At 43.1% G+C, this 15,358-nt stretch overlaps 1 non-coding gene and 1 pseudogene across 1 annotated transcript; both read left to right on the plus strand.

Moving 5' to 3' along the window:
* The first annotated feature begins 10,318 nt into the window (after positions 1-10,318).
* TRNAC-GCA (transfer RNA cysteine (anticodon GCA)) lies at positions 10,319-10,389 on the plus strand. Its single transcript has one exon. It is a non-coding gene; the product is annotated as a tRNA-Cys (tRNA).
* An 806-nt stretch (positions 10,390-11,195) lies between these two features.
* LOC123172436 (cytochrome c biogenesis CcmF C-terminal-like mitochondrial protein) lies at positions 11,196-14,120 on the plus strand (annotated as a pseudogene).
* Positions 14,121-15,358: the final 1,238 nt, after the last annotated feature.

A 15,358-nucleotide genomic window follows, 5' to 3' on the forward strand; every position in this document is an offset into this window, starting at 1 on the left:
AGGATGCAGTCCACATCGCTGAAAAACCAAAGCAGCCATCAACCAGCACGCGGGGAGCAAAGAAGGATGCAGTCCACATCGCTGAAAAATGAAAGCAGCCAACAACCAGCACGCGAGGGGCTACAAACACAAAGGTGCAGAGACAAGAACCAGCAACACCGCCATGGAAAACAAAAGAAAGTGTAACATTAGACACGCTCCAGTCACCGTGCAGAAGCAGCAGGCTAACGACCAAATAGATGAACAAACAATAAATTAATCGTATGCATAGCAATTTGCTTAACTCTATGAATTATTTATCAGTTTAAATTTTGTGTAAACCATGCAAGAAGAAAATGGTATATAGAGTATACCATATATATATAGCAGTCTTGAGTAAAACATTGACACATTTTGATTCAAAAACCATGTAAAAAATGCTGTTAGCTCGCTGCAGTCCTACAAGTAGTACATATAAAATGCATTTCAATATGCTGTATGGAACTTGCAAAAATGCAGTACGCTTTGAACTATCATGCAGTACTATAGACTAACTACATGTAGTACACACAATGCAAATTGGGAAAAAATGTGGAAACATGTAATGCTCAGCTGGCATATAAGCAGTTCACATACTGTAACCATGCAAACACAAATTTACCGTTGGACAATAAATGAAGCGGTTCAGATCAAAAAAGTGCTTATTACAAAACACATCACAAAGATGAAAGCGTACAACACGCAGAAGTACTTATTACAAATCTACCTCATAACCTTAGCCAATCACGTCAAATGTGATTCTAACAGTACGATCCTCGAGTTCAAAGAAGTTGAGGAGAACAACTTGCTCAGACTTCAGGCCGCTATCAACGACAAATTCCTTCCACCCTTTGTGCAGACACAGCCGCCCGTCAACGCTTACACTGTACTTGGCTGGTTTAAGGTATGCATTAGCAAGAACAACTTCAAGAATTCCTTTCTTCTTGAGCCGCACATACCTAACAGCTTGCTGAGGAATTTTTTGTAAAAAATAATAAAACTGTTTGAGAACGAAACTAGCAGTACAATTCTCATGTTTTGAACAGAGATAGATGAAGTGCACAACAGTCCAACAAGTAGTACATATAAAACGTTTTCAATATGCAGTATGGAACTTACAAATATGTAGTTCTCTTCGAACAATCATGCAGTGCTATAGACTAGCTACATGTAGTACACACCATACAAAATTGGAAAAAATGTAGAAATATGAAGTGCTTAGCTAATATATAAGCAGTTCACATATTCTCACCTGTAAACTAAAACATAAGCTACATGCACACGAGGAAAAAAGACAAGAAAATAAGAACACATTGCAGTACGCTTCAAAAAACACAAAGAAAAAAGTGCGTTCCTAAAATACTTCAAAAAACACTAAGAAAAAAAATCATATCTAACGAAACATACAATCTTGTAGTGAGTCTCCACATCTGTCGGTGTAAGCTGATGGACAAAAGGACTCGTGCAGCCAAGGCCACGGCAAAGCGGCGCAGAATATAACGCAGATACGTTGATCTGGCCCATATCCAATCCTTCTGTGAATACTGTACCATATGCAAGCTGCTCGGCTCGCCCAGTTCGGCACACTACCTTCCGACCACGACGAGCACGACGGGCCTGCGAGCAAGCTAAACAATTGCAGTACCTCGGCACACCACAACCATGGCCACAGCAGAAGAGATACGCACAGGGGCCTGGAGCCATCGCAACAAAAACCTAGAGAAAGGAGAGAACTTGCGGCTAGAGGAGAAAAATGAAATGCAAACGAAGGGTATAAGTTAGCCTTCATTTATATAAGTGAATGCAAAAAGGTCAAAACTGAAAATTAAAGGGGACTTAATGGAAATTATGTTCCCAAGAATAAAGAACAATCAATGAAAGCTTCTGTTACCATAGAAAGAGGAACGGAAAAAGAAGGTGTACTTTGACTGCAGAAATTCCCACGAACAAAACCACAGATCATTAATAAATAATACTCTAAGAAATTATTATCCACGGACCATTTTATGTGTGTAGTTCTCCAAATTCGTACCAGGTAGTTCACTATATGTGTGCAGGAAGTGCAGTACGTGCTTTTTGGCACAAAGAAGGATGCACGCAGTGCAAGATGTGTACACCTGCAGCACAGAACTATGACGAATGCAGTGCACACTCGTACACTAAGAAAAAAGGATACGAAAGAGGAAAAACAATAAAGAAAAATGATACCAATGCAGTGCACAAAAATGTAGCCCAGAAAATGTGCAGTACGGTATGCATGCAAATGAAGTACTGAAACTAAATTAATGCAGTGCACGCATGATTTACTAAAAAAATTGACCACCCAGGTGCTACCGGCCCCAGCCAGTCTCGTAATAGGTCTGCACCCACAGAAGGGGAGTCGTTCTGAGCCACAGTGCATGGGGCCGGTTGCACGTGGGCCCACAGGTCATAGAGCATATAGCTACGAGCGCCGTGTATAAGCACCCAGATAAGTATACGGAGGAGTTCGACTAGTATGCCTTGCTAGCGCTTATAAACAGGTGGGGCGCGCCTTCCGCGGGCGAGGTGGGACTAAACATTAGGATGCACACACAACGAAACGGGAACAAAGCCGTGCTCACAGGCCGACTTGGACCCAAGTATGTATCTAAACTAGTGGAACAAAGGCCCAACAAGGCCGACTAAGAAAAAACAATAAGTTAAAAAAATGGGCCCCCCACCCCCCCCTTTCCCTACCCCTCCCGTACCAGCGATTGCAACAGGTACAAGCAAAAACAAGATGCCGTACGTAGCTGTAAACAATAAAGTGCACTACGTTACACGATGCAGTGCGGTATGGCAATCTAGTTCCCGATTGTACTGTTGTGCAACCGATTGTACTGACTCGCTTACCCCCGAGAACACCTAAGACATGGGGGTTATTTACACGAGTAAGCCTAGCAAGGACCAAGATCTCGATCTAGCCTAGTTGGGGCTTTAGAGTCACATGACACAGTACCAAGAACGGGAGAACCAGTAACAATTGATACGGATTTCCAACCAACGGATCTTCTTACCTTTGGACCGGAACCTTTCGCTGTTTCCTACTCGGTCTAAAGCTTGGTTTGAAATGAGGGAGCCATACCGTGTGGTTGAAGCAGAGTACCGTTTTGCAGTGGATAGGGCACTATCTCTATTCGTAGCAGCATTGCGTATTGCTCTCACTAGGAAAGGGGGACATAACCCCTACTATAGAACAGGAATGGAAGGGAATGAGCTCGGCTGCTTCTCCCCCACACTTCTTTATTTCTCCGTGCCCCTATTTAGTTAGTACTTTCGAGTTAAGAGCGAGAAAACGAACTATTTCATTTAATAAAAAAAGTGCAACGGCTGTAGGGTGAAAAGGCCATGAGGATGGCTACGGCTTTGAAGCTCCTTTATCTACCATAGATAGAATGGAAGAGTTTTTTCTCACTGTTGTTTCTGATGTAGGAGTTGGGGATGGAATGATTGATTCAAGCTCTGGTGGTACTAATCATGTCTCTGGGAGTAAACCAACTGGAGCGGCAAGGGAACATGCAGTACTGGAGAGGGGAACTCATAGCAATACTGATTCAAGTAATTTCAGAGTTACCAGAGATGCAATTGGTTTAGAAATATGTACTAGAAAATGGTAAACTAATACTGACTATTCTCTATGGATATCTGGTTGGACACCAAGCATTTTGACCCCTATTTGAATGCAGAGTCAGAGTATAGACAGCTAAACAATGTTGTAATATATTTATCTACCAAATTAGAGTGCACAGTCATTTTTCTATTGATGTTCCCAGAAATTCAGTTCACTAGGGAACACCTTACAGGTTGGTCATGGGTATGGGTATGCGCCATACCCCTCAGTATGGAGTACATTGGGTCAGGATTGGATAGCAAGAGTTGTCGGTAGCCGGCATTAGGTAAAAGGAAAAGCTCTATAAAAGCGAAGAAATGAAATCGAAGGCCGATGGTAAAGCTGGGGCGGATTTTTAGTCGACCAGTTCGCTGAGGGCAAGATTGGAAAGAGTGGTAGATGATATCAGGTACTCCATATGAAGCGAGGCGTGCGAAAAGAAATAGCAACGGGAAGAAGATGATTTTAATGGTAAGGTATCTTTATCTCGAGACGAATCGCGCGAGATTCCAGATGATGTGGAGCAAAGCGGAACCAATTGTATGAGCACAAGAGGAAAATAACTAGTTCTCTGAATTTTGCTCATGCGAACGAGAAGAGAATTGTGGAGGAGAATAGAGCTCAGCAGAATAAGGTGAGGGATAAAATTATGATGGACTCTCAAATTGTGGTGACTACACTCAGGTAGGCCACGTCGCCTCAATACTGCTTCCCATTGGATGCATCAAATTGGTTTCGCAGATCTCGCCTCGCACTCGCTTAGAGGTCGTGTCCTTTCTCTTCTCTTGCTCTTGCGGCGGACACAGTGATTCTTCGTTCTCTGGTTGATGGCTTTCAAAAGTCAATTCCAGAAAGAGCCATTTGATCCCCATCAAAGTCTACATTGAAACCCTTACACACTAATATACTTGATACTCAATCTATTTCACCGTACTTCTACTTCCTGACATTAAGAAAGTTTAAAACAAGGTCCTTCAAGAAGAAAGGAAGCACATGCTTGAGACCATTACGATTCTTGTTAGTGATGGTGCACTTGCAGCTAATGTTAGCTGTATTCAGTCTCTGAGTGGTCTACCTATTGCTGCATCATAACCGGCTGACTCCTCTATTGGTTGCTGCTGGTTTATACCTGCATTCCAATCCGGTTTGATTTAGAGAGAAATCTCAATCCAGCCTCAATATTTTGGATTGATCAGACCGCCTATTGTAGAAGAGATTGCTTGCTAAAAATAGTACCGCATTTGTGCTTAAGAAAAGGCTTTCTTGTCCGGGGTCTATATCCACTTTTAATACACCACGCACCCCACTACCAAAAACTTCTCTTTCAATTCTAAACAAAGAGAAAGCTCAGGCGGCTGCTCAACGAGGAGGTTCATGCTCGTTAAATTACACTTACTTTTAGCACTTCTCTACCAGTTCTCTCTCATAGATAAGAATATCCTGCTCTTAGCACCGGTTTTCACTTCGTGTAGCAGCTTCTTCTTCTTTTGTCTACTCAAACACTTCATCCATGAGAACCAAGTTTTGATCAATGATATATTCAAAAAGTAAGAGCTACTCTATTAATCTACATACCTTGTCTCCGGCCACCATGTTTTCTCCGAAGGGTGAAGGCGGATTCTCTGAACTTAAAATAAGGGCGAAGGATACATACAATATGCCAGGTCTAAAGTGAAGTAGTACAGACACAGGAAATCAGAGAAAAACTTAGAGAGTCTCCATAATCTAGACTTCTCGGTTTCTTAATCGGTGTCTATCTTACTAAGATACTGGTGCAGCTTAAGGTGCTGGTGCTCCACCCCGCTCTAAGAAGTATGACTGTGATTTGCCAATACCCAAATGGGTAGTGTACTGCTCGCTCCCCTTCTTCTTAATTCAGACTTGTTTGCGCACACAACCTTCCTATAACTTTCTGACCTGGATCCAACCAAAGAAGGAAGATGTATGGCCTCCCTCGAACAAAAGAAGGAAGTATGGGAGTTTACCGGTAGGCAATGACCACAGCCGAAGTAAAGTGCTCAGCTCAAAGAAAGAAGGTGGTGGGGGCTTCGAAGAGTGAATAAGTTCGTTCGCAGTGATGTGTAATCTCTTCAAATCGAGAGAAGAGGTGTCAAAAAGAAATGCTTTTAGGCAGGCTTACTTGCTTAGTATGTATTTTTTATACAATCAAAGACCAAGGTCGTACGGATAGCAATTCTGGACCATAGGCATAGCAGCACATAGGTATTCTCTCTTCTTTCTCAATTCAGGGAGGACACTATCTTAATTCTTGTGAAAAGGCAGAAGCAAGTGAAAGGGCAGCAGTATTATATGAGTTCTAAAAAGAAGGGCGAAAAAAAGTCATGTATGATAGTGGTAAAAAGCCTTCAATAGAAGGGAATAGCAACCTGACTAGAAATTCATAGCTGACTAGCGTACGAACGAGTTGGTCAGGCTATGAATGAAGGCTACTACTCTTCAGGAAGAAGGTACTAATAGCTCGCTCAGAGGTTCAGTCAAGCTCCTCACTCTTGGTCTGGCGGGGCATATTAGATATAGTAGTGGTGTTTAGAAAGCTTCTTATTTTTTAGAATACTATAGTAGGAGTAGGTCAGGTACAGCTTCTTATACTAGGGATGCTTTTTTGAATCATTGAAAAAGCTTTCAATAGTCTTAGTAAGTTTCAGAAAGGAGAATACCAAGGTTGAATCGAAGATAAAAGTCAAGCAGGTCACACCGCCGATGAGTTGTGTAGGAAGGATTGCTTGTCAAGCTCTTGCGGAATTTGGACTTATTATTTGGACTTATGGCTCTGAGAAAAACCCTTTTCTAGATTAGGCTTTTAGATCTACGAATTACGAGAGAGATCTCCGAAAGTATAAGCGAGATGCTCTTACACCAGAAAGATAGTATAAGCTAGTTCTCACTAGTCGGGCCCTTACTCCTACTACTCACCAGCCGAGCCCTTACTCCCATCTACTACTTCTTATTAAAGCTGCAAGTGCAGAGGGGAATTTCGCAAGCTAGGAGGAATAGAAACTCCTAACTAAGAAACAATCAATCAGTCCACTAAGTCTGTTAAGTAAGAGTTATACGAAATACTCTGATTCAATGTACGAGTGACTCAATCCCAAAGGTCAATCCAGCCAGCCGATTTTCAACAACAAAGGAGTTCACCGTGGAAAGATAAAGTCTAATGACAGACACTGGTAATTCTCTCACTGGGCCAGCCACTAGAATCAGTCAATGAAAAAGCAAGCAAGGAGATGTCCTCACTGGACATTTATCCTATTTGTGAAATCCTTTCTATGTTTCTGAGACCCGGAAACCTGTCAAGTAAGTAGGGATTTCTTTCTCCCCATCCATGGTTTCTTTTACTTTTTGATAGGCGTCCGGCGCATGCATACAACCATTCCTTCTTCTCCTCGGTACGTCAGGTCGGTCGGAAAGAAAGCACGGTGTAGCTGGCATCAGCATCTCTTGTTAGGTTCGCACGCACAAGGGTGGTGGGTAGGTCTCTTTACGTGTCCCGCGAGGCAAGGAATTCTTCGACCAATGATATCATGGTATCAGAGTCGCCGATCGAGATTTCTCATGGCTACCCATTATTTTCGCTTGAAAGATCTTCACATGTAGGTGGAGCCGTCCCTTTTGAAAAGTGGATCTTTAGTCCATTCATTCTAAGTACTTTATTATTTATTCTGTAGAATAAGAAGGTTTCGCAGGCATGTGCTTCATGGCGACAAGTCGTAAAGCATGGATAGGTGGAAATGCGCTATAAAGATTCGGCATCGCTCGATCAAACAAAGGGAAAAATCATCAAGAATCTGATCTTGCTCTGAATCATCTACCAAGGGTTCGCTGTCAATGCAATTTGAGTTGGCCAACTCCGGTGCCTCTAAGTCAGAAGTATCTCTATTGGCAAGCTCTCATTGACATAATCCGGTGTAGGTGTAGGGAGCTGACTCTCATGTGGATCAAGAAATATCTCCGTAGTGCTCAGGACAGGCCGTGAGCATCTTATCTGCTTGGATCAGGTAACAGCTTCATTTCTTTTCAGAAGCTCAAACACAGTGTTTTCCAATATAGAAGCGGAGTACTTCTTGTGCAATCTAGGCATAGGGCTACTAGAATCCATCACTAAAAGAGGAGTTTTCCGAGCTCTATCGACACAACAGGACTCTAGATATTGGCAACAAAAGGGCACTTACCCCTAAACTAGATTACTCTTCTTCTTCCTATGATAAAGCGGAGGCTGAAAGGGCCTCTTTAAAGTACTTCAACGTTATCACTGGACTTTCGTGTCAATCCAACTGGAGGAGGGAAATCGGGAGAATAAAGAAGTCTTGCACGAGGGCGGCCTCTTTCCATGCCTTCGAATCCATTTGCCACACTTTCAGATCTCGGATATACAATGATGAATCCTGATGATCTACGATCACAGAACGCAGTAATATGAATGTCTCTCACGAGCCCCAAAGAGTCAATCAAGTATGCCTGCTTTGTTGGCACAGGGAAAGGTAGAACGACCTTCCGCCATGTCAACCGCTCACTAGGCTTCTTGCTGCGGAGAAGTTGCTTCATCACCCGGCTCAACATCAGCCTCATCCCCCCCATTTTAAGCTTTGGTTATAGTATCCTTTAGTTCCACTTCTTCATCGATCTCTCCCGCAATCTTCTTTCCCCACTCCTCATCCAAGTGAGGAGCTACTCGAGATCATCGAAACCCACCACACAAACCCTAACTGGCAAAACCGATCTACGAACACCAAGGGCGGGTAGAGGCGTCAGATGACAATTGAAGTAGGGGTCTGCCTCTTTCAAAGGGAAGCAAGAGTCTCATAGGGAAGGAGATCCTGCACAGACCAATCCCAATCAGGAAGAGAGTCTTGTTGTCAATGAAAGCAATTTTTCTATGTCACATATCTGCCTATCTCGTGTTGTGAGCTATAAAGTACCCACCAGGGGGGGGTGGACCAAGAAAGAGGCAGGCGATTGGGTCCTTCCCATCCTCTGTGATGTCAGTCTCTTTGTCATTCTTTCACCCTTGCTGAGTAGCGAAGTGAGCATACTCAAGATCCAATTCATCAATCATTTGAGTTGGTACGAACATAGGAATCGAGACTCCGCTTGATTCGATCTTCAGTTTCGACCTTCATCATTCAGGAAAAAGAAGAAGGACCCACTTATTCTACTCGGAGAGACCGAACCAGGCAACAAAAAAAAGAAAATCAAAATCAAACGAATCTGAATATAACCAATCTATCGCCTTTGATGACTCGTTGATAGCCTCCTCAACCCAAGCTTCCATCTCCTGCTCCAGACATCGGCGCTTGCCCGCGCCAGTCCATGAAAGGTGGATGAAGGTGAGTTTGATTACGAACTCGAGGATGCTGGGAACGATCTCTTTTCGGGGAATCACTCCCGTCGAGAGGCCCTCTTCCTCCCTTTTTCTGAATCTGGTAGAGAGGCAAAAGAGAAGTCCAGAGAGACCTCGACTCTTTCAGGGAAAGGAGGGAGATCGAATGCAAGATGGAGTCCCTGCCGAATGGAATGGACATCCTTGGGGACAGCTGTGTAAGACTTAATTTACCAAAAAATGGGACGAAAAAACTACTAAAAAGATCACAAGAAACCCAGCTCAAAGTGAATGGAGAGAGAACCCCTGCGCCTTGGAAGGATCTGAAGCTGTTCGGACACTCATAGACAAGTGAACTCCAATCCAGGATCCCTTGAAAAGTGAAGTGAACTAGCCAGGTAGAACAGTTAGGTTAGGAAAAGAGTCTTTCATGTCAAGGTGAACATAGACAGACAAGGTTAGTTTGTTTTCCTTAATTCTCAGAGAAAAGACTCATTGCTGGAACCGAGAGAACTGGCGATTGCTTTCTTTCTGACCTTCAGCCGAGAAATTCCATACCTTCCACCGACTTCTTTTGTGTGTGGCCAGAACATGATGCTTTCCAATGCTGAGTACTTTTCTTAACAATGTATGAAGCCCGTAAAACCGAAATCGATCCAAATCCACGACCTTGACGATCGAGGAAAAAGGGTATGTATTATTATGGTGTGAGCCTTCTTTCTTTTTGGCCTTAGATTATCATAAGCGAGGAATGGTGCGTGCTAGCCTTCAGACTATACTTTATTGTAGGGAAAGGGGAAAAATGGAGAATATCTTTAAGAACCCTAGAAAGAATTTCACTTGGAGCAACAGGGGTCAGGTCACACTATATGAATATCATAATTCTCTTTTTTTTAATTGATACTGATTAGCCGTAAATCAATTTGATTTTGTTATGCCATTAAGGAAACACTATTTGGGATACAATACCCATTTTAGAACCGTTCACTACTAAAAAATAGAATTTATAAAAATAACAAATAAGAACAAATAATATAGTTAATGGTTCCAATTTTTCCTAAATTTGCTGTGACTAGAAATCCTTTCTCTTTTCAATAGAAAGAGAAGGTATTTAAGAAATGTGTGTTTTGAGATACAATCAATCGAAGAGAATAAAACTGGGTCCAATAAAAAACAGGAATGAATTTATTAAAAGGGATTGGAAAGGGATAAGTACAAAGGGATTCAACGATCTAAAAAAATCAAAAAGGGTTTAATAATCCCCTCCTACGAATAAAAATTAGTAAAATAATGTGGATGAATAAGATTTTGCTCTATTTTGGATCGGATTTGGCGGCATGGCCAAGCGGTAAGGCAGGGGACTGCAAATCCTTTATCCCCAGTTCAAATCTGGGTGTCGCCTGACCAAAAAAATACTTAGGATTTCTTATTGTACTGATTGAACTCGACAAATTCTTGCCCTGCATAAGCAAAGGAAAAGAACTAGGCCTGTCAATACTGGATTTTACCATAGTTCTAGTTCTAAAAAAGACTGTCAATTTCTTCTTAAAAATAGGGCTCTGTCAGGGTTCTGGGTAGTGGCCCAAACAGATACCAATAGGGATGAGGGATATATACTTATGAATTTCATAATTGATTCTATTCCGCAATTCATAACTACAAAAGTAAGAGGTCGGAAATCTTTTTATCCAAAGGTCCCTAAAGGACATTCCTTTTTTGCTCCTAGGATTGAAGAAGAAATTATACGAAAGACTATCAAGACTTCCTAATTATCTGACACTACCTACACTAAAGTAAGGTCTACTGACTCTGTCTGGAATTAGATTGGATAGGCTGATGGGAAATTTAGGAGTTGTGGAAAGAAGAGACTTTCTTTCCATACTTACGAGAGACTCCGAGTACTCAAACATTCAATCAGGATGGTCGGTTAGCTCTTATCTTTTAGAATAACTTAGTAAAAAAAGTAAAAGTAATAAAGAAAATGAATCTCCTAACTCGGTAGCCCATGAGGTTCCAATGGTTAGTTTTGGATTTTTTCAGGCAAGAAAGCAAAGAAGAAGGGAGGATTCTCTATTACCAACTTCCCCCATTGTCCTGTCCTCATTGGTCATTCATCTTTCCCGATCTAGTGCCATCATTCTTCAAGGTGTCGGAGGGTTTGAAGCATACCTACTACCCCTCCCCTGAGCTTAGTTCAGAGTTGCCTCAACGCGCTCGAGTAATAACTAGGAAAATCAAGGCTGGACAGGTCTTCGAGCCAACTTCAGGAAGAAATGCAAGTGAAAGAGAATGCTCTCGAGGGCGCAGGAGTCTTTTCTTTCTTATTTGAAATCCAAATCGAAATGCCTCAACTTGATAAATTAACTTATTTCTCACAATTCTTCTGGTTATGTCTTCTCCTCTTTGTTGGAAGATGAGTACACATCGGGTAATCCGCCCACGAGAGCCCAATCACAAGAGGCTCATACAGAAAGCAATCAGCCCATAGCCCAATATCGAGACCACAGCCTATTATTCAAACCACAAAGGATCCGTCTTTCATCGTCCAATCTTCTCGATCGAACATATTGACATCAATACTCCTTTCCATGGCCATTCACGGCCCGCGAAGATCAACCACTCGTGCCCGAGATCACTATCCAATCAAAAACCAGACTTCCAAGATCCATCTCACTCAGACCCTTTTGAATGTAGCGGATAACAACGGAGTGGGGCTATCGAATTGATATGTATTCGAATCTTAGGAGCTGGTAATCACTGATATGCTCATATTGGTGACGTTATTGTTGCTGTAATCAAAGAAGCAGTGCCCAAAATGCCTCTAGAAAGATCAGACAGAAGTAAGACGAGCTGTAATTGTACGTACATGTAAAGAACTCAAACGTGACAACGGTATGATAATACGATATGATGACGGTTGTCATTGATCAAGAAGGAAATCCAAAAGGAACTCGAGTTTTTGGTGCGATCGCTCGGGAATTGAGACTTATGAATTTCACTAAAAGAGTCTCATGAGCTCCTGACGTATTAAGAATACTAGTAGTAGAGACTATGATATAGTAGGGTATCAGAATATAGATCAATTAGTAGATTGTGTCTGACGCATATACATGAAAAAAAAAGAATAATTAGATAATAATAAGAATAAGAATTCGAATCTTAATAAAAGGAATGGTTCGAATAGCATCTACTAATATTACCGAAAACTTTGTGAAAATACTTCTACGAGAAGGTTTTATTGAAAACGTTCGAAAACCATAGGGAAAGTAACAAATCTTTCTTGGCACGTGCCCCTGCTCCTGGTCTTCGAACTAGTCATTAATGGTCGGCAACATAGGTACCCTTTTTCGGTATGCGTTGCAAACACTTTCATGTTTAGCGTCTCATCTTCTCTGGAGAAGCTCAAATCGAACGGATAGAGCAGATGGTCCAACTACAGAACTTCTTCTTTTTCATTACTTCCATGGTCGTGCCCCGTGGCACGGCAGCACCCGTACTATTGAAATGGTTCGTCAGTAGAGATGTTCCCACTGGTGCCTCTTCTTCCAATGGTACTATAATTCCTATTCCTATCCCTTTATTCCCTTTTTTGGTCTATCTACATTTAAGGAAATTCATACGCTCCATGGACAGAGCAAAAAGTGGAGTGTTGGTCAAAGCAAGCCGCCCTATTCTATTACCAGACAAAATGGAGAGAATCTCATCCGCTAGAAATGCTTTATTTCGTTTCGTTCCCGTTCTTCATTTCCTTATTATCGAATCCATGGGGGACTTGTCATATTTAGAATCTTTCTGCGGTCTGCTCTGTTTACAATTCTTTCGTACTCTCTTCTCTTTACCACGCGATAGGTCAGCGAAGCGTGAGCGGGCGCTCCGAAGTAAAGGCCAAACACTTCGGCCTAAGGGGAATGAGCAACAAAATGACAAGATGAGGTGCCCCGGTCACCCCCATATAGAAAGAAGGGTCGAAGGTTTTGGGCCTGTAGCTTTCCCCGCCCCCCCCCTCGTCGAGTGGTGCTTGTTTGGGGGGTGTGCCACCAGAAAGCGGGCTTGAAGCTCTCGCCTTACCAACGAGCCGACTGCTGATGGCTATTGGTCACGACTACTACAAAAAGGTGAAGATGAATCTTTCTATTTCACATGGAGGAGTGTGCATCTTTATGTTGGGTGTTCTTCTGTCGTGCGACCCGATGGCTTATGTGCGACCTGTGGCCCACGCCTCCTATTCTATTTGTTCATGGCGGGCGGCGTGAACTCTGATTCGATCCGGGTATTCAATCCCGCCGCTGAGATGCTCAGTTGACTCCTTAACCTTGATAGGAAGATGGCTTATTCCAAAATTCGTGCATAAGGGTAAGGAACTTTGGATGAATTAATGCGAATGGGTGTAAGCCTCGCTGCTCGGAAACACCCAGTGCTGACCACACTGAGAGACATGAAAGCGCAGGTAATGCCAGTTGGCGAAGTGGCGTTAAGCATCCCTAGCGGTACGCAAAGAGAGGTCGTGATGATATCATCTACGTCCGTACCGCTCCTCGTGGAGTAGATCCCGCATCCAACCAACCCTTTTTTGACCAGGGAACGGGAGAATTCCCACTACCGCTGGCAGGCCAGCCGGGCCGTGAGCGCGGTGGGAACGGGCTTCCCAAAAAGCGAGCCCCGGCCCGGGTTAGCATAGAATGGGGGGGACGGCCCTAATGTTGTGTTGGCCGGGTTGCGGGCGGATAAAAGCGGACGTGGGGACTCGGGTCGGGGCACAGCGTAACTAAGAGAGCCATTCCATTTAGGGTGAGACAGAATGGGCGGGCACAAGTGGTCTGGTGTCCGAGCCGATTGGTCAGACGACGACTACTACACATATTAGATTCTATTAGCCGCCTATCCCGGAATGGACTGGGATGGAATAGAAAGAACGCGAAGCAGCAAGCAAGGGATGAGCGCTTTGTTGCTAAAGCGCATATGTTTTCTTGCTGGGTCGGTTTGTTTTTGGGGGGTGGGGCAATAAGCTTGCTTCTTCACAAGCTTATCCCCGCCCCCTTTCCTGTCCGTCCCGACCGGCAGCAGTTGGGTCTCCCCATCTCTCCTCAACTTCCCCGGTCTTCGGCCCGAGCTGTATGAGGCAGAAACTCGTCCCACGTACGGTTCGGAGGCCGAGCCCCACCCCTGCAATAATGGTGCGGCTTAGGTTAACTAATACGAATAAGATACAGTTCACTCAACGATTGCCCTTGGGTCCCAAACTCCATATGGGGAAGGAACGTTGTTGTTTGCGAGGTCTCGATCATTTACATGGACCCACTTCTCATTCTATTTGTGGGAATTTGATGATTTGTAAACCGTCCCCAACGAGCGAAAGGTTCATGTTTGAACATGATCAATCACTTCGTGCCGACCTGTTGCCCATAAACTTTCCTGCCTCATATGAGAATGGAAAACTGGAAGATTTTCTGCATCGGTGGATGAAGAATCACGAACATAAGAATTTCTGGTTTAGCATGTTCCCAGAAAGAAGATACTTTTTTTCCATTCGAGAAATGAGGAGCACGACTGAAGTGGCTATACATACAAATCCATTTACGGATCTATATGCTCCGATTGGAACTGGAAGTTCCAGAACTAGCGGCTGGTATACCACCATAATGAAATTGCCTTTTATTTTTAGTATTCGGATAGGATTTCTGTTGGCTTCATCGGGAGGCTCGCGTAGTTTGTTACGTCAACTCCAAAAGGATAAGTTGCATTGGAATCGAGAAAGTTTCGTTCATAATTGCATAAAAGGAGTAAAAATAGTGGCTGCGGCGCGTCGAGGGTCAACCTTTGATATCGAATAACCTTTCGAGCCTTCCCCAATGGATCTCTATCCTCCTTTGAAACCAATAGAAGTTCACTGACCATCCCTGTCAAACATAACCCAAGGTAGGATCGAGAGGAGAAGAATAGGACTCTTGCTAGTATCATAACCTCTCGATGGGAGAATGAAACCATTAGATTAGTGGAAAGAAGAAAGAATGGGAAGAAACCAGCCAACTTACCAAGAGGAAGAAATGATGACCACTTTTTGTATTATCTCGAAAGTTTTCATTGTATCTAGAAGTAATCACAACGTCACTTTTCGCCGGAGATTTCATGGTAGTTTTTGGAAACTTCAATTGATTAATGAGGTTAGGAGACTCTATAATTCGAATGATATGTGGAGAGAGCGGGGCGTCTTACCCGAAGAAATCGATACCATGGTGTCGCATATACACGAAGGTTATTCTTCATTTCATCCCAAATTGGTATACAAAACCTATAAATATGGTAGGGGTGGTATGACTTTGTAGGAACATTTCACTCTGGAAAGGCAAGATGAGCTTGGCTATTGTTGTGCC

This window comes from Triticum aestivum, unplaced genomic scaffold (assembly GCF_018294505.1).
Source record: "Triticum aestivum cultivar Chinese Spring unplaced genomic scaffold, IWGSC CS RefSeq v2.1 scaffold162887-5, whole genome shotgun sequence".
Classification (NCBI taxonomy): Eukaryota; Viridiplantae; Streptophyta; class Magnoliopsida; order Poales; family Poaceae; genus Triticum; species Triticum aestivum.